Genomic DNA, 20717 nt, shown 5'->3' with positions numbered 1-20717 from the left:
AAATGAAATAAGCCAATCCCACAAAACCAAAGTCTGAATGTTTTTTACAATATACAGATGCTAATTCACAATAATGTTGGGTCCACTAGGGAAGAATAGCATTACATTAGATTAGGTAGAGAAAAGTGATGTGAGGCAAGGGGAGGGCATGTGGGGATACAAAAGATAGTAGAATAAAACAGACATTATTACTGTATGTACATATGTGACTTCATGACCAATATGATTTGACAACATGTACACTCAAAAATATGAGAAATTATATTCCATGTATGTATATCAAAATCCATAAATGCATTCTACTGTCATGTATAACTAATTGAAACAAATTAAATTTAAAAAAAAAATAAAAATAAAAGAGAGTGAGTTATCACAGTTGTGAGTTTCTACATTCAGCTTCTTCTCTCTCTTTCCTGTGTGTGTTCCTTTGTCCTTGATCATTCCACTATAAGAGAATACAACATAAAAACACTCACCAATGTGATCCCTCAATCTTGGACTTCCCAGACCTTTGATCATTATCCATTTCTCAGTCCCTGGTATTCTGCTACAGTAGCATGAAATGAAGAAAGATATATCTTTCTATAATCCAACTTTTTTCTGTGTTCCTGTTTTCTCACAAAGCATCCCACTGTATGCTAACCACCAACACAGCAAGCAGTTCCATTACCTGTTTCCCAATCATTATAATTTTGACTGCAGGTTTTGGTCTCTGGTTCCAGGGCAACAGTTTGCCCCTGATGTCTGACTTGGACACATGCTCTTTATTCCTACTGCTTCCTGTCCTGCTCTGCTAATACCTTGGGTGGTTTAAAGCCTTGGACCTTTGTGGGACATTCCCAGGTAAACTGTGTTGCATGAGTAGTCTTAGCCTCCATTTGCCTGAACCATCTTAGAAATGAATGAACCAAAAGCAAAAAACCAAAACAGCTTAAGGGAGAAAAGATTTCTCTGTTTCTTAACAGTTAATTGAGGTAGAATTGATACGAAAGTAACTGTCTATATTTAATGAATGTAATTTGATCTGTATGGATATAGCCATGTACTAATAACACTATCACCATAATCATGGTAATGATCATATCTATCACCTTGCCAAATATCCTGTGTCACTTTGTATTTTTTTGTTGGTTTGTTCTTGTTTTTTTGTTGTTGTTGTTGTTGTTGCTGTTATTGTTGTTGTTTGTGGTAAAAATACTTACGAGGTTTAACATCCTTTAATTTGGAAATACAAAATACCATAATTTTAGCTATAGATACCATACTCTGTTGAACATCTTTAGGTCTTGCTCATCTAACATAACTGATGATTATTAATTATTGAATAACTAGTCCCCGTTTCACCCACCTCTGAGTCTCTGGTTACCATTATTATACCTCTGCTTCCATAAGTTTTACTGTTATGAATACCTGATATAAGTGAAATCACTCAATATTTGTTCTTTTGTAACTGACATTTCATTTGGCATAGCATCCACTAGGTTCATACATGTTGTATCAATTGGACAGAATCCTTTGGGAAGAAAATGGCTTTGAATTATAATAAAAGAAAGTGGTGATGATTCAGAACCACCAAAAAACTGCTCAAGTATACCCAAAATTTGTGATTCATTAGGTTTTTACTAAGTTGATATTGTAACATAATGACACTTCTCAATATCCTGATTTTTTTAAACTGATAATCTTATTAATTTTATGGACATGACACAGTTATGTAGGTGAAATTATATCCCATCTATGTATGATATATCAAAATCCATAAATGCATTCAACTGCCATGTATAACTAATTGAAACAAATTTAATGATATTCTCCAAATCTAACCATTTACTGGCAAATACCATAATTTCACTCTTCTTTAAAGCCGAGTAATATATGAGACCAATGTATCATACTTAGGGGAACTCAGAGGATATATGAATACTACACTTAAAGTGAGAAATCTTTGGTTACTATTCCATAGGACTTTTAATATAGTCTTGAGAAAAGGATTTTATCAATTAACTTGCATGGCACTACACAAAAACACTGTGAAGTTTAAAATAAATAGTAATCAAAATTCATATGGTATTAATGATTTTAGAAGATACTGTTGGGATTTTTACTTTTAGTAAAGCAAATTTAGCTTTTGTGAGAAGCAAAAGTTTCATTGTGACATTCAGACTGAAGAACCATGTAATGTACAATGTCTGTCCTTCAGAATGTTGCATTCAAAAGAGGGCAGGGTGGCTGCAGACTAGACACATAGATGACTATGAGAGTTGGGCTTGTCACACAGGGACACAGATATTGCAGTGCTAGCCCAGAATAGCATCAAGTAAGTCTTTTTAAGCATCATCTGAATGTGGAAATGTATTGTGAATCTGAACAATCATTAAAGTTGAGAAGCCTAACAGTTTTTCATTTTCAAAACATCCAGAAAAAAGCCCCTAAAATACTGATCATTCCAAAGGGTTTATTAAAAAGTAACAGAGTACCCAAAACAAGGGTAGTGATAGATATAAGATAATTGCATCTGGTGAACTGTGCTTAATTTGGGGTACTCTATTTTACAATGGTGTTTAATAAATTATAATTACCAAGAAATACTCAAGATTAAAATCAAAATAATTACACCTAGGATCCATATGATTAGTAACAAAAATTAGGATCAGATTATAACAAATAAATGAGAGGAAGAGTAGTTACAATCAATGAGATACACTTTGTCTTAACATCCAAATCCCTCCAGCCACTGAACATACCTGGAAGCAGTATGAGATGGATTCTGTAAAAGATAATTCTCTGCTTTCTGATATGACACAGAAAAGATGAATAATCTGTAAGAAACCACTGGAATATAGTGAGGAATCTCAACTTCGTGAAGGAGCTTCAACCTGAGATGGAGAGTTTCTAGGACACTTGGAATTGAAGTACTCACTGTTTCTCTGTTTGGAAACTGGGTCTGAGTCTCATGTCAGTTTAAGACCAAGTGCCTCTGAGGGCAATAGCTCTTGGTGATGTTGATGGAAGTAGTTCAAAACTGACTCCTTGTGCTAATTCACTTAGGGGATCATGATGCAGATCTGTTCCTGAGTAGTTGATTGCATATTGTAAATCAAATCCTATGATTTTCTCTTGTAGCTTCTTCATAATACTACCTAAGACACTCACCAAAATGATGTCATTTTTATCTAGAGATTTGAGACACATGAGGTATCATAACAATATATAGGTGGAAGCTCCCTCAAGATTTACTTTCACCAGGGATGAGCTGTTGGGATGTAAGAGCAATTACAATTTCCTTTTTTGTTATTTTGTATGAAACTCTCACTAACTCCCTTGTGTGTAATAGTCTCTCTGGGTTGAAGAAATAGCAATGATTGCATTAAGCTCAAGAAATTAAAGCCTCCTAGATATGGCTCTAGGAGATCTTGAAAACAAATTCTTATGTGAACACAATATCTGAAATATTTAAAATTATGATATCAATCCTCTTCCGCTTACTTGAGGCTTGGAGAAATAGCTAATTAGTTGTAATTATTAATGAATGTTGTTCTTTATAGGTCTGTGTTGTTCTTTATGGGTCTTATTAATTTTATGGGCACGACACAGTTATGTAGGTGAAAATAGAGACCAATGTATCATACTTAGGTGAACTCAAGAGAACATATGAAGGCTACATTTAAAGTGAGAAATCTTTGGCACTTTATGGAATATCTCAATGAAGGGGTTAAAAATGAAAGGTGCTGACCTAAGCAATTTAGGAAATAAATAGAAATAACAAGATTAGAGACAAGTGAATTTCATAATTACTGCGCTATAGTTGACAATAAAGTTTATTTTAGCCGTCAATAAAGGTTGTTATATGTTAGATTCCCCAAAAATTTTATGTGGGGGATGATTCAGAAATGTCAGATGTGGAATGTCTAGACTATGAGAGCTGTACCCAATTCACTGGATGAGTTCATTTGATGGATTAATAATTTGAAAGGACTAATGCACAGGGCAGTGATGATAGGCAGGTGGAATGTGGTGGAGGAAGTATATCACTGGAGGCATGACTGTTCCTGGCTGCCATGAACCTGTTAGGTAGGAGTTCAGGGACACCATGATGTGATGGCCAAAGGAAGTGTGCAAGAAAAATGCCAGCTAGAGTGCAAGGCAGAGACATGAATCATGTCCCTATTTACTGTAAGTCCCGTTAACATGGCATCTCCCAACCCCGAGGACTTCTTGCTCATGGCAACTTCTGTCATAAGTTCAGTATTCGAATGTAACCATGGGGGTAATGTGAGCAATATTCTAGTCAGGTATCATAAGGTAACCAATGGGAGCAAATGGGGCAAGGTCTTCAATCAGGTCCAACAGGGAGAAGAACACCTCACAGCTCAGGATATAGGACAAGAATTCCCAGACATCTGGGCTCTGAGCCTCTTTCCTCGCTCAGCCCACTCTGCTCTACCTTACAGAGTGCTATTTTCACCTTTATCTTCAATAAATTTGTGCTTTGCCTGTTACTTTTACTCGTCTCTCTCTATTTTGAACCCCAACTGAACACTGCATGGGTAACCAACTTAACAGGTTTCCTCCACTAAGTTCTTATACCGTAATGTTTTTGCCTCACCTTGGGCCCAGAGCTACGGAGTCTGATGATGAAAGGCTAAATTTCTGAAACCTTTTCCTCCACTAGGTGTTCTCTCTGGGTATTTTGTTTTTGGTCACAGTGACAAAGCTGAGTAATGCAAAGGGGTTTCCCATAAAGGTATGATTTGACATTTCTGAAAGAAGTATAAGACTATACTAGGAATGAACAAATAAATCATTCAGGTGATAATGGTAAGCAGGTTACATGAAATGGAAGGTTACTGTTGAGCATTGGGGAATTTGTATGAACATGTTTCCTAAAGTTTGAAATTTAAGTTATTCTTTCATTCTATTTTATTTCATACTTTTCCACTTACAAAAATCATATAATTACTCAGTAAAATACTTTGTAACAAACAACTAAAATGAGACTTGAGTTGAAGTGATATAGGACATTGTAAATCATGGCCCATGCCTTTAGGGAGGTCACAGAGAAATAGCTCAGAAAAGAGTGAATGTTGAAAGTCACTGTGCAAATGAGCCAGAATGTAAATGATAGTCCATGTGAGCATTCACCATGTACTTTAGAAATCAGAGAAGGGAATGAGGAGGAGACTAATATCAACTACAAATAGAAATGGAACTTCTACACGAGTGGAGAAGAAGGATTGAGTGAGACAGGGAAAGGAGTCATGAGTATACTTAGGATAGTGAGACAATTCTAAAGAGAATGAAATATTTTCCTTGAGTAAGAGATTACATTAGGCAGTAGGCCTTTGATGTGGATGAAATTATATCATACTTTGAAATTCATATGGATTGGTTTAGACATGAAATTTATTGTCTTTTCTTCTTTCCACCTTTATTGAATGTAATCAGCTTACAAAAAGAAAAAAAAGAAATAAAACCCCAAATATTTGCTGTGTATATGCAATTTTATAAAGTTTGGATACATTCATGCAGAGATGTTTCCATCACAACTCTCAAGGTAATAAACATATCCATCTCCTCCAAAAGAGTCCTTGAATCCCTTTACTTGTTTTGGTGCAAGTGTGTGTACTCACAGGTGTACATGAGGTGTGTGGTAAGATCACTTAACTTGAGGTCTACCCCCACACTGTGAAGGGCTCCATGCTGTGTTCTTAACAGCAGGCAGATATCTAGAACTTATTCATCTTGTATAACTATAATTTTGCACTCATTGAATAATTCCCATTTCCCTTCTGCTTCTGGGAATGACTGTTCTACTCTCTGTTTCTATAAGACTGACTACTTTAGATACTTCTTTTTGAATGGAATGATTCATTTTTTTTTCTTTTTGTGACAGACTTATTTCCATTAGCATAGTGCCTTCCCGGTTTACTCGTGTTGTTGTAAATGGTAGTAGAATTTCCTTTTTTAAAGCTGAATACTATTCTAATATATGTATGTACCAAAGATTTTTTATCCACTCAATTATTGGATGGCTTCCCTATCTTGGCTGTGGAGAATAATGCAGCAATGAACACAGGACTGCAGGTCTCCCTTTGAGATGCTGATTTCAATTCCTCTGGATATGTGTCTAGCAGTGATATTGCTGCAGCATATGGTTACTTACATTCATTATCAGAAAAAACAGTAAATTCTCAGTGTGTGTCACACTGAGAGCTAGGAGTTGTGAGAGCAGCAAACATGGGTTAGATGTAAGTCTGTTCATCAAGGTCATTCTCTCCAAGAGGAAGAAGAAGGTCTGTGGTTTCCCTAGGAGTTTCCAGACCTGTCTCTATTGTTTCCTGTTTGGTGCTTTAGTTTATTTTCTACTAACACTTACCTCTATTTTTGGATGATTTAATTAATCAGTATTGAGTCTCTAAAGTCAATGTCTTCATAGAACCATGGCCAGAATGTATGCATATAACTAAATATTTATACTTTGTATTTTCAATATATCAATATCAACAATTGGTGCTGGAAAGCAGGGATGAATTGAGTTAGACAGAAACATGTTTTTAAATGACTAAATCTGTGTGGGGACTTGTTGACGTGTATACTAAGCTACTATTGCAGGTTTTAGATTCAAAGACCCACTTCTTCCAATGGTATTTCACTTTGAGTGAGAAGACACATGAAGCAGTAGCTCTTTAAGTGATTTCAGGTAAATCTATGGTCTGTGTTGCTACATTTAAAAAACAACAAACAACAACATAAAGATGTAGTAATCTCTATTGTTTTCAATATTCCCCCCCACCCCCACCCCTGTTGTGTTTAAGATTTTAGAAAATTTGTTGCTGAAAGTTCAGTCTTTGTCCCAGATGTCAATCCAATATTGAGGCCATGGTTTTGAGAAAAAAGGAAAAAAAAAAAAAAAGATCTTGCTTTGCTAGCAAAGGAGAAACACAGGGGACTCCACTCCCAAAGGCTGTGATTCTGTCCATCAGGAGGAGCAGGGGGGATTGTAAAGAAACTCTATAAGGGTTGCATTCCAGGTGTGCTCTGGTAGGAGGTTCCAGGGAGCCCTGATGGCCTCTAAAGATTCACTTGTTAATTTGGGAGATTTTCACTTCCCAGATCCTCAGCAGGCATCTCCTTCCCAGAGTGGGTATATCAAGGACAATTAACAAGGGGAAGAAAACACTGTCTCCCTATTCTTGTTAGGGAGGGGGAAGGGGAGAAGAGAGAGAAAAAATGTTCTTTTCACAATAAGCCTGAGAGCAAAGAGGGCTATATTCAGAAGATAAAGCCGACCGCTGTAACACATTGGAAGAATAAGAAATTGAATTATATATTAAGGACAGTAATAAACAGGCCTAGTGACTAACAATATAAAGCCACTTTTTGGAAAGCTTGAAAAGTTTATAGGGGTGATTTAGTTTCATCTTTGTCTAGAGATGTAATGCCAGATTTGTGGGACCCCCATAGACCTCCAGGAGCCCAATCCGATGCAATCACACAAGAGTCTATTGCAAGCTCGAGCCTGGACTCACAACTGTTTCCGAAGCAGTGATTTCAGAGGAGTGAGTCCTGGCCCTTAGTTCAGTGAGGATTTATAGGTTTTTTGGAGATACTCTATGTGTCACAACATCACACATCCCACATACCGTGGAAAAATCAAACAACAACTCTTTTTTTTTATTGATTATTTAAAGCATTACATAGCTCATGATATATCATCTTTCATACATTTGACTCAAATTGTGTTTTGAACTCCCATTTTCACCCCAAATACAGATTGCAGAATCACATCTGTTACATATTCACATTTTTACATAATGCCATATTAGGTAGCAGAATACAACAGTCACTAAACAACAACTCTTAACATTGATTAGTACATTCACTGGTGGGAACAAGTTGGGTAACGGTGATTGGTTAGTTCAAGTGGTGGATACATTTGAATTGATTGGTTTAGGCTTCTAGGGGTTGCAAGAGTATATAAGCTAAACTGCAGGGTTGCCTAATCGTGTTACCAATCATGAAACTACTGGGAGGGTCACCTGGCATTTCAGATATTGTTTTCTGTCTCTTGCTGATTGGTGGTTGCTAGGGGGTTGCTATGGGTCCTCACCTAGTGTAACTGAGTCAGGGACCCTTGGCGATGCAGATCTCTCCTGTTAAACAACTCAGCAGGGTGGCTATGTGCCTGGGAGCCCCTCTGTGGGTTTTTCCAAGGACAAGGGTCACACCCCCTCCCTGTGGACAGTCCTTGAGGTAGAAGCTGGTTTCTCAAAAATGGAGTCACATCAGTTTTTCAGAGACAGCAGGCTGGCTGGTGGCATCTTGTTTTGGGGCTTCTAAGGCTTTTCCTTACATTATTTAAATGGGGAGGTTTATATCAACCCATCTCCAAGATTGTAGCCACATCTAGTCTCAGCTCTATTATTTCCTTGGGATCAAAATGCTCTATTTCATGAGATTCCCCAACTCATCTTGAAGGCCTATTTCTAGAAGCAAACTGTAGTACTAAGTCCTGAACTCTCAGGTGAGCAGGAACTGTGAAATTGATTATTATGTTGTGTTGTCTCTCTTGGATTCTTAGAGAATGCTGAGTGACTTCATCATTAATGAAAAATAATTTTGAGTTTTTACTAATAACAAACCCCTTAAAATTTAATTATCTCAGGGCATATGTTCAAGCCAGGAACAGAGTATTTACTTTAATTCTAAATTAGTCTCTGCATCTATAATTATTTACTTTAATTCTAAATTACTCTCTGCATCTATGTAGTAATGTTGTCTTTATTTTCACTCCTTTTCTGTTCTTGGGCTAAAAGCAAGTTCATTTGGAATCATCTGATTTCTACAATCAGAATATAAACCCAGCACATCCATTGAGTGATACCAGATTCACTCTCTGTAGCTCTTGGACCATTTGCTTCCTTGCTGTGGATGGAAAGGGAGACTCAGTCACTCTCTGTCATTCCCTGTTTTTTGTTTGTTTGTTTGTTTTGTTTTGTTTTTAATTATACATGAACAGAGTATCTTTATTTTGCATATTTATTATTATGTGGTGCTGAGGATGGAACCCAGGGTCTCACAACAAGGTCTCACACGTGCGAGGTGAGTACTCTACTGCAGAGCCACTACCCCAGGCCTGTTCCCTGTTTTAATTGGGTGGTCACTAGCTGGAGTAGACAAGAGTTTGTCTTCCATATCAACTTTAGACCACAGGCTGCCCTCTACCTACTGAGGAAGTGTGTAAAAAAAATAGGCCCATTTTTAAAAGGAAAAAGTTCTATTATGAGACAATATACATAGTCATGCACCACATAGTAACATTTTAGCCAACAATGGACCACATGCTACTATGCTGGGTTCCATAAGATTATGACATCTGGTGATGTCATAGCCATCTCAGTTTGTCCAATACATTCTATGATGCTCACACAAAGAGGCTATCAACTAATGCCCCTTCTCATAAAGTACCCATCATTAAGCAATGCAGGACTGTGCCTTCAGACTCTTTGGTTCTGCTTCTACCAAAGGCTGTGCTCAAGTATAGGCTGTTCAGTTATCTATTTCCTCCCATTTATAAGGAGCTTTTGCATTTAAGTAAACACTTTTTCAAGTACTATAGGATTTCAGTGAATTTCTGTGAGGATATTGTGTGATGTATGATTTCTGTTTCATAAATTAAGAAGATAAATGAAGTTCAGTGAAATTTGTTTTCTCTACAACTGGGCTTGGATTTATAATCTGTGGCAAGTATTTTATTAAAAACTCTACTTTTAAAAATAAATATAGGTCTATTCACCCTGCCTATTTTTTCTTGAATAAATTTTCATTATTTATGAAAATTGATCTTCTTTTGTAAACATTATCACAAGTCTAGGCCTGCCTTCTGTGGGGTTGTAACAGTGGTCCCTTCACCTTCTGAATGCAGCCTCATTGCTCTAAGGCTTATTTATTTATTTATTTGTTTGTTTATTTATTTATTTATTTATAATGTTCTTGGTTTTTTGCTGGCTTCTTCCCTCTCCTTCCTAACAAGATTAAGAAGACAATGTTGTTTTTTTTTTGTTTTGTTTTGTTTTTTTGGTTTTTTTTTTATTGAGTATTTAAAGCATTACATAGCTCATGATATATCATCTTTCATACATTAGACTCAAATTGTGTTTTGAACTCCCATTTTCACCCCAAATACAGATTGCAGAATCACATCTGTTACATATTCACATTTTTACATAATGCCATATTAGTGACTGTTGTATTCTGCTACCTTTCCTATCCCCTCCTATCCCCCCTCCCCTCCCCTCCCCTCCCATCCTCCCTCTCTACCTCCCCTGCTGTTGTTCAATTCTCTCCCTTTTTTTCCCTCCCCCTTGCCCCTCATAACCTCTTATAATTTTATGTATCCTTGAAGGTCTCCTACCATTTCCATATGCTTTCCCTTCTCTCTCCGTTTCTCTCCCCCCATTCGTCTTTGTTTACTGTAGTCTTTTCCACATGCTCTTCCTTCCTGTTCTGTTCTTAGTTGTTCTCTTTATATCAAAGCAGACATTTGGCATTTGTTTTTTAGGGCTTGGCTAGCTTCGCTTAGCATAATCTGCTCTAATGCCATCCATTTCCCTTCAAATTCTATGATTTTGTCATTTCTTAGTGCTGCATAATACTCCATTGTGTATAGATGCCACATTTTTTTTATCCATTCATCTATTGAAGGGCATCTGGGTTGGTTCCACAGTCTAGCTATTGTGAATTGTGCCGCTATAATCATTGATGTGCCGTATCCCTATAGTGCGCTCTTTTAAGGTCCTCAGGGAATAGTCCGAGAAGTGCGATAGCTGGGTCAAATGGTGGTTCCATTCCCAGCTTTCCCAGGAATCTCCATACTGCCTTCCAAATTGGCCTCACCATTTTGCAGCCCCACCAGCAGTGTACAAGTGTACCTTTTTCCCCACATCCCCGCCAACACTTGTTGTTTGACTTCATAATGGCTGCCAATCTTACTGGAGTGAGATGGTATCTTAGGGTGGTTTTGATTTGCATTTCTCTGATTGCTAGAGATGGTGAGCATTTTTTCATGTACTTGTTGATTGATTGTATGTCCTCCTCTGAGAAGTGTCTGTTGAGGTCCTTGGCCCATTTGTTAATTGGGTTATTTGTTATCTTATTGTTTAATTTTTTGAGTTCTTTGTATACTCTGGATATTAGGGCTCTATCGGAGGTGTGGGGGGTAAAGATTTGTTCCCAGGATGTAGGCTCTCTATTTACCTCTTTTATTGTTTCTCTTGCTGAGAAAAACTTTTTAGTTTAAGTAAGTCCCATTTGTTTATTCTTGTTGTTAACTCTTGGGCTATGGGTGTCCTATTAAGGAATTTGGAGCCCGACCCCACAATTTGTAGATCGGAGCCAACTTTTTCTTCTATCAGACGCAGTGTCTCTGATTTGATATCTAGCTCCCTGATCCATTTTGAGTTAATTTTTGTGGATGGCGAGAGAAAGGGATTCAATTTCATTTTGTTGCATATGGATTTCCAATTTTCCCAGCACCATTTGTTGAAGATGCTATCCTTCCTCCATTGCATGCTTTTAGCCTCTTTATCAAATATAAGATAGTTGTAACTTTGTGGATTGGCCTCTGTGTCTTCTATTCTGTACCATTGGTCCACCCGCCTGTTTTGGTACCAGTACCATGCTGTTTTTGTTACTATTGCTTTGTAGTACAGTTTGACCTCTGGTATCGCTATACCTCCAGATTCACACTTCCTGCTTAGAATTGCTTTTGCTATTCTGGGTCTTTTGTTTTTCTATATGAATTTCATGATTGCTTTGTCTATTTCTACAAGAAATGCCATTGGGATTTTGATTGGCATTGCATTAAACCTATAGAGAACTTTGGGTAATATAGCCATTTTGATGATGTTAGTTCTGCCTATCCATGAACAGGGTACAAAAATTCTCAATAAAATTCTGGTGAATCGAATACAAAAACATATCAGAAAACTTGTGCACCATGATCAAGTAGGATTCATTCCTGGGATGCAAGGATGGTTCAATATACGGAAATCAATAAATGCTATTCACCACATCAATAGACTTAAAGACAAGAACCACATGATCATCTCGATGGATGCAGAAAAAGCATTTGACAAAGTACAGCATCCCTTTATGTTCAAAACACTAGAAAAACTAGGGATAACAGGAACTTACCTCAACATTGTAAAAGCTATATATGCTAAACCTCAGGCTAGCATCATCCTAAATGGAGAAAAACTGAAGGCATTTCCTCTAAAATCTGGAACAAGACAGGGATGCCCTCTATCACCACTTCTATTCAATTTAGTTCTCGAAGTACTAGCCAGAGCAATTAGACAGACAAAAGAAATTAAAGGCATAAAAATAGGAAAAGAAGAAATTAAACTATCGCTATTTGCGGATGACATAATATACTTAACAGACCCAAAAGAGTCTACAAAGAAGCTGCTAGAGTTAATAAATGAATTCAGCAAAGTGGCAGGTTATAAAATCAACACGCATAAATCAAAGGCATTCCTGTATATCAGCAACAAAACCTCTGAAATGGAAATAAGGAAAACCACTCCATTCACAATATCCTCAAAGAAAATAAGATACTTGGGAATCAACCTAACAAAAGAGGTGAAAGATTTATACAATGAAAACTACAGAACCCTAAAGAGAGAGATAGAAGAAGATCTCAGAAGAAGACAATGTTAACAGTTCTTCTCCTTGTTATTTGCTCTTGAACACAGGCACTCCAGGAAGGAGATGTCTGCTGAAGATTTGGGAAGTAAAAATCTCACAAATTAACAAGTGAATCCTTAGAGGCCACCAGGGCTCCCTGGGACCTTCTACCAGAGCACACCTGGAATACAACCTTTGAAGAGTTTTTTTACAATCCCCTTGTTTCTCCGGATGGGCAGAATCACAGCCTTTGGGACAGGAGTCCCCTGTGTTTCTCCTTTGCTAGCAAAGCAATAAACCTTCATTTTCCTTTTTCTCAAAACCATGTCCTTGTTATTAAATTGGCATTGATTGGCATTAGGACAGGGATCAAGCTTTCCGTTACAGGGTAATACTCCTTAAGATCAAATTAGTTTTGGAAGCAACTGCACAGATTTTTGGATTGGTCCTGTGTGTGGACCAACTTGTGCATTGGGAACTTGGAAAGTTGACCCCCCCTAGTTCTGTTATGTAAATGTTTCCTACACTGCTTATGAATAAGTCCATGCATATGCAGCATGGATGCAAGCCCAGAGGCTCATATAGAAATGTTATGAGGCTGATTCTTTAGACTCTGTAAATTACTAGGCAACTACACTTTTATTTATTAGTCATAATTTAATGAAACTCAAGGGCAGGGAAAAAGAAAGGAATCACTCCAGATATAAAAACACTGCATGATGTCACTTCTGTGTCAATTCTTAAAAAATGTCAAATACATAGAAACAGGGTAGAGAGGAACTTATCAGGATGGGGAAATGGAGAGATGTAGATCAAAGCTACAAAGTTGTAGTTACCTAGGGTGACTGAAAGTAAAGATCTATTGTGCAGCAATATGACCATGGTTAGTAATATTGTATTATACACAGGAAACTTGCAAAGAGAACAATTTCAGGTCCTTTCATCTTACACACAAATGCAAAGTAAGTTCAAACACACACATACACACACACATATGGTGTGTGTAACATACAATACACACACACACATACACACTTATGGTATGTGTGTATGTGTGTGTGTGTATTGTATGTTAATTTGCTTGACTTTAACAGTCATTTTCATGTTGTATACTTCAAATATATACAATTAAAAATTCATGGTGTAGATAATAAAATATTTTTAAACACAAAGGATAAAGATTTTCTGAAAATTCACCGTAACCAATACAGTGTGGAATGAACATAATATCAAAGAAATAAAAGAGAAAGTCCAATATAAACTATTTATAATTTTTAATATTTTAGAATATAGACATTATGTCTTCATCTTCTTGTTTAAGGTGTGTGTAATTTATCTTCACTCAATTATGGTGTCCCTTTAGTATGTGTGGAGTTACATGTATAAAAATCAGAAACACAGCCTCTGCTGACAAGTAGCTTGAGTCCAATACAATTTAATTCATAATGTTATGGCATTTTACTATATAAAATTAGAATACAAAAGAAGCATAGTCTGCATCTTCATATGAGAACCAGATCTGCCATTTCTTTGGGGAATTCTAACAGGTAAAAGAGAAACTAATTGCATTCTAGAGTGGGAACAATATACACAAAGACACTGAAGTTTGATAGTTTTTTTTTGCAAAATGACAAGTAACTTGGTGATTTTGAAGTATAATGACTGGTGGGGAAAATAAATTAGGAGATGAAATTGGGAGTGCAAATATAGCAAATTATAAAAATTATTGTATTTTATATATTTAAAAGTTTATATATTACTCTAGATACAGAAGATTTTAAAGCATTGATGTAACATCATCAGATAATTTTATGTAACAGATAAAACTGGTTTTTTGAAATATTTAATTTTATCCTATAGCCTTGTTATTTAATGAAAATATTTTTATTAGATTACAATAATCAACCTTATTCATTGTAATTAAAAATTTGTTGGAAAAATGCTTACAACCAAACTAATTGGCTATAATTTTGCAACATTATTATGCAATATTTTAGTTGTTTTCATTTTTTTTTCAAATCTTTTAAAGAATATAATGGGGAATATCTTTGTGCATAAATTTTTATGAAGACATTGTCATTTCTTCCAAATTACCATGAAGTTTGTAAAATAAATGTTCTTCCCTATTCTGGGCCCTCCAAATACAAACAGTGCAATGATGCCTAAAGTCAGGGAGAATTGTGCATTTCATATGTTAAGATTGGAGAACTTTCTCTGTCCTCCTAGGAGTAGAGGAGCACAGTTTGCAAAATACAGATGCTGTGCAGATTCCCAAGTGAAGCACTCTATTGTTGGGATGACTGAATTAAATAGAATCACAGATATATTATTTATATATAATAATAAAACCAGAATGAATTTATAGCAGAATAGCTGATGTTCAATTTCAAGAAGTTGCACAAAGGTTTCTTACAGAGAAAAGATTTCAGAGGAGAAAATCAATTCTTAGCTTGGAGCATCAGGGAAGGATTTTTAAAAGAAATGGTATTCAGATTATGTTCCAAAAGTAGTATTATTTGGATTTATAGATGTGAATGAAATGGATATGAAGAGCAGTAGGAGCAAGAAGACCAACACTCACAATCACCATAGGCAGGACATATATGTGAGAGAGCCATCAAATTCAGGACCTGTGAATCAGCATAATTTGTGCAATATGGCCAAACATGGCAGTATTGTAGTTCCTGTTAAATATTCTATAGATATCTGTGATGTGCATTTGATTGATAGCATTGTTTGAACCAAAGGTGTTCTTTTAATTCTATTCATGAATGTTGTCTCTTGTTGAGAGCGTTGTGTTGAAATCATCAGTTTTTACCATATTTGGGTCTGAATGGGACTTAAAGAAGTGCTTGTTTTATGTAATTAGTACACTGATATTTGTGGCGTAAGTATTTACTATCATTGTATCTTCTTGTTGAGTTTTTCCTTTAACAAATTGTAGTGGTGTTCTTTGTCTCTTCTGATTAATCTTTGCTTGAAATCTACTTTTCAGATAAAAGAATAAGCTACTTCTCTTTGTTTTCCAGCTCCATATGTGTGGAATATTTTTTTCCCATTCTTTTACCTTCAGTCAGTGGATATCTTTGTCTTCAAGATGAGTATCTTGCAAACCACACATGGTTAGAATGTTGCTTCTTAATATATTCTGCCGGTCTTTGAATTAGAGAGTTGAGACTGTTTTTATTCACAGTTTTTATGAAGAGATATTTATGATTTCCAGTTAGTTTGGTTTGTTTCATAGATTTAACTTCTTATTTTTCATTTGCTTCATTGCCTTTTGGGGAACTTCATCTGTTAGAGAGCTCTGGAGTTTAGAGTCTTGCATGTGGCTATCTAACTCATATCTACCATTTGGAAAATTATCAGCTATTATTTCACTGAAAGGCTTCTTAATGCCATTAGGATGTATTTCTATGTCCTCTTTTATCACGATGACTCTGAAGTCAAACTTAATGTTGTCTTGAGTTCTTGTATATTCTGATCATAATCTTTTTCTTTTTTCTCTTTACTGTCTGCTGGATATTCCAGCTACAATACCCTAGGCCTGATTTTCTTTTCCACATAATCTAGTTTATTGGTGATCATTTCAATTGAATTCTTTATTCGATTTATGTCTTTCATTTCCAGATGTTCTGATTGGTTTATTTTCAGAGTTTCTGTCTTTATTGAATAGTTTTTCCATCTCCTTTATTTGTCTTAATTTCTGAATTATTTTTTATTTTAGCTCTTTAATCATTTTTTTCAGAGAGAGAGAATGAGAGAGAGAGAGAGAGAGAGAGAGAGAGAGTTTTTTAATATTTATATTTCAGTTTTAGGTGAACACAACATCTTTATTTTATGTGGTGCTGAGGATCGGACCCAGCGCCCCATCCATGCCAGGCAAGCGTGTTACAGCGTGAGCCACATCCCCAACCCTCTTTAATCATTTTAATGATCAATTTCTTAAAGTTTTTCTCTGAAATTTCTTCTATTTCCACATCTTTGTTTTCCTTTGTTGAGGACTGTAACTTTGGGGAGGAGTCTTGCTGCCTGATATCTCTAATGCCTCTCAGTTTTTCACTGAAGAACTGCTAATTTAATTCACTCTTGTGGAGTTGCTGTAACACTGGTTGTTCTTGAGCCATTATTTTGCAATCTTTCTCTGATACTGTTGTAGGAGTAGATGTCCAAGTGTATGAACGGATGTCCTCTAGGCACTTCTACTTGGGGCCTAGTCATTGGTTTGGAATTTTTGCCTAACATACTCTCCGTGCTAAAGAATTGTTGAAGCTTGAGTGTGGTTAGTTTGTGTGTGGAAGTAGGTTCTCTGTCACTTTGTTGAATTGTGTGTATAGCTCAGCCACATAGTTTCTACTCTGTAGATTTGTAGAACACAATTGCTTCCCAAACACTCTCAGGAGAAAAGGAAACATACATCAGCAACAATAATAGTAATCAACATATAGTTTTAGAATAAATGTCTGCTACGAACTATGGCCTGTACACAATTAGTTACCACAGAAAGAGAAATAGTGATGTTGGTTGACCCAAGAATTTGGGGGTAATTTTCTGGGTTTTTTAACTGTTCATATTTTTATTTGTGTTTATTTTTACAGAATCTTGAATTATTTATAAATTTTTCAAATTTCTTTTCATTAACTTCTTAATGAAATCACATAATATCATTAGATTTGGGAATTTGAACCCATGGCCTCATGCATGCCAGGCAAGCACTTTACCACTGAGCACATCCTCAGCCCCTAGATATTTTTGAATATTTAGAGATTTTATATTTTTAGTCTTGATGTTGTCTTCTCTATTTTTTTCCGTGACCTAGAAATTAATCAATTTTAATCATCATTAAAAAATCCTTTTGGGGGTTTATCATCCTCTGTTATATACTTTTTTATTTTGTTAGTATCTCTCCTATCTTTACCATTTTTTTCTTTAAAGTTTTTAAAGTATTTATTAGTTGTCCTTTTTCTACCCAAATGAGATGGATGCTTAGTTTGCTGAATTTTAGTCTAAGTTTTGTTCCTTACATGTTTTTTAGAGCCATAAATTTAAGCATATCTATTCCTGATTTCTAAATTTGGACTAAGAACTTTTAATTGGCATGCATCTATCTACCTAACAATACTTATTATGATTATTTTCTTCTTTAGGCTTGTGCTGTTCACAAGTGCATTTATTGCATAATGTTTTGGTATTTTTTTCTTTAGTTTTCAATAATATTATATGGAAAGTTACAGATGTTCCTGGGGTCCTCTTAATGATGTCCTCCCTCTGAGAGGTTTTACTCTGCTTATGATGGGTCACTAAACTAGGACCAGACATTCTTGATCCAATTAAGATCTAATAAACTTCAAACATGGTAATCTTCCTCTACCTCTCAGTGTAGTCCACCAGGGATCTACCCAAAGCCTCAGATGCACTTGACAGCCCCATTTGCTGTTTTTCCTTTTACCTCTGTGAAGGAGCCCAGGTTTCATTCTTTCTTTGTGTACCTGATACTTCAAAGGGTAAATGGACACAAGATGTCAAGCTCAATGTTTCTGGATTCTCTCTTCTGTCTGGTCTTTTCACAGCATCTTGGTGTCTTTAGAGAGAGTTGATTCAATTGCCTCACAGTTTTTTTTTAATATTTTAAAAATTGTGTATAGCTTCCATGGTTCTCTATTAGATTGAAACAATTCACTCTAGCATTTCTGTGAGCAGAACTCATATAAGGTGTTTTATTTGAAGTCATATATTTAAGTTCTATATAGTAACAATATACTAAATTTATAAATTCAATGCTAGTTCCTCTCCTTGGAGATGTTTGGAACAAGTAAAGTTTCCTTACCTGAAAATGGGGTCACTAATGTTTTTTTCTGTGTAGGTTTTTTGAGTTAAAAGAATGAATTTAAACAAAGCACCAGAAATTATATTTAACACAACAAAAGTACTACATAAAGTTTTGCTATTATTGTAATTATTATTTTATAATAATCTTCATGAAACTCTTTAGTGAGTTCTAGGCAGATACTTAGCCATTAATAAAAGCATTTAATTTGGTGTTTATACATGTACCCTTATAAAAATATTCACATACACATATTATTGCATAGGCTGCAGTTTAAGATCATGTTGGAAATTTAAAAGTGGTGGTATCAAGATGCTGGAAGTCTGTGGTCTTTAGGGAGAATGACCACAATTAGGCTGTTGGTCTTTATTCTCCCGAGTTAAAAGCATGAATAATGATATTGATGTTACTAGTCTTAAGGATGATAACTTATACTAACCCAAATCTAATGAGCTTGATACACTAAATTACAGTGTATTAATTTACAGTGAAAATCATTTCTTAACTGCCTTCTAAAATTGCTTATACTAATATTACAAGGTATTCTGTGCTTAGAGTCAGTTCTATTTTGGAAAGCAAATTGTGGTTAAGAATCTATTTGGTACACAAGGAATAGGTTGAGATGACGACTTCCCAGTTAGAAGAACAGGAGGCACACTTCCATGCCCTAAGAATGGCCTTGCCATTTAACAAGCATCAACTGATATAGACATAATGATAAAATAAAATGAAATATTACATTATGTAGATAACTAGATGTCATTATCATCATTATCATCATCATCACCCAGAGTTGGTGTTGGTTCTACCTCATTCATGCTAGGCAAGCACTTTATCAATGATCTACATCCCTAGACCAGGACCTTATTATTACAATGAAGAAAAGAGAACCCACAACAAACTGACAAGCTCCAAATAGGAATGGCCAAGAGGCACTCAGTTCCCACTCATGGACATTGACTCCTACAGGGGAAAAAAAAAGAATAAGCACAAAGTCTGTGAACACCACACCTATGACGACTCACAATCTTAATCACTCTAAAACACTTTGGAAAGAAAGAACTGTGCCCTAAAAGGCTTACACATAAGAGCCGGAAAAAATATTTCCCAGCATATGCATAAAACACAACACAGAAGTAAAATAAAAATTAAAAAAAAATTTAACATGATGATATCTCCCAAATTTCATAATTTACTAGCAACTGGCTCCAAAATCTTAAGAGGATGAAATACTAGAGAGAATTAAAAAGAGGTCTGGGGTGGTTCCTCAGGGGTAGAGTGCTTGCCTAGCATGTTGAGGCACTGTGTTTGATTTTCAGCACTACATATAAATAAATAAAATAAAATCCCATTGACAACTAAAAATATATTTTAAAAAATAATTTAAAAGAATGATATCAAAAATTATTAGTAAATTCTGAGAGAAAACACACACACACAAAAACAAAACAAAACAAAACAAAACAAAAAAAAACCTGAGTGAATTAAGGAAGAAAGTACAGGATACAAAGGAGAAATTCAATGAATTAATAGAGACATTAAAACGAAGTAAATAGAAATCTTGGAAATGGAAAACACAAATAAAATGATCATTTGAAAATCTTGCTAACAGAGTATACCATAATGAATACAGAATCTCAGAGCTGAAAGACAAAGTGGCTGGTCTTGAACATTCAGACAGAATTAAAAAAAACAATAAGTAACAATGACCAGAATGTGAATGAATTAGAGGACCCAGGGACTTCATTTATTCCTTCTAAAAAATTATCAGCAGCAGCCCACATGTGCCAAACAACAATGTTCTAGAGAAGAGGAGTTAACCATGATGTTTTCCTCAAAAGAGAATGTGGGGTAGTAGGTGGAGCAAGGCATTAATCAAATCATCACACATAAACTCTAATTACTTAGTGTGGTCAGTTCTAGGAAGAAAGGTCTGTGGATGGAGAAACTGTAGCAGAAGGGCCCTGTGTCCTAGCTCACTGGTCTCCTTCTCCTGTCAGCAATGGTGCATACACACAGCATCTGCATGGCTAGGTTTTCTCAGAGAACCCTCTGTCCTAGCTGAGATCTGAAGAGGACATTAGCCTGCAGGGAGGGGAAGAATACTCTAAGGGGGTGGGGGGGCAGTGGCCTGCACAAAGACTGTGCAGGAAAGCATGGGTTTATTTGAAGAATTAGAGGAAAGACTTCTGGGTAAGGTTAA

This window comes from Spermophilus citellus, assembly GCF_964194105.1.
Source record: "Spermophilus citellus genome assembly, chromosome: 2".
Lineage (NCBI taxonomy): Eukaryota > Metazoa > Chordata > Mammalia > Rodentia > Sciuridae > Spermophilus > Spermophilus citellus.
Note: the sequence above shows the minus strand (reverse complement) of the source record.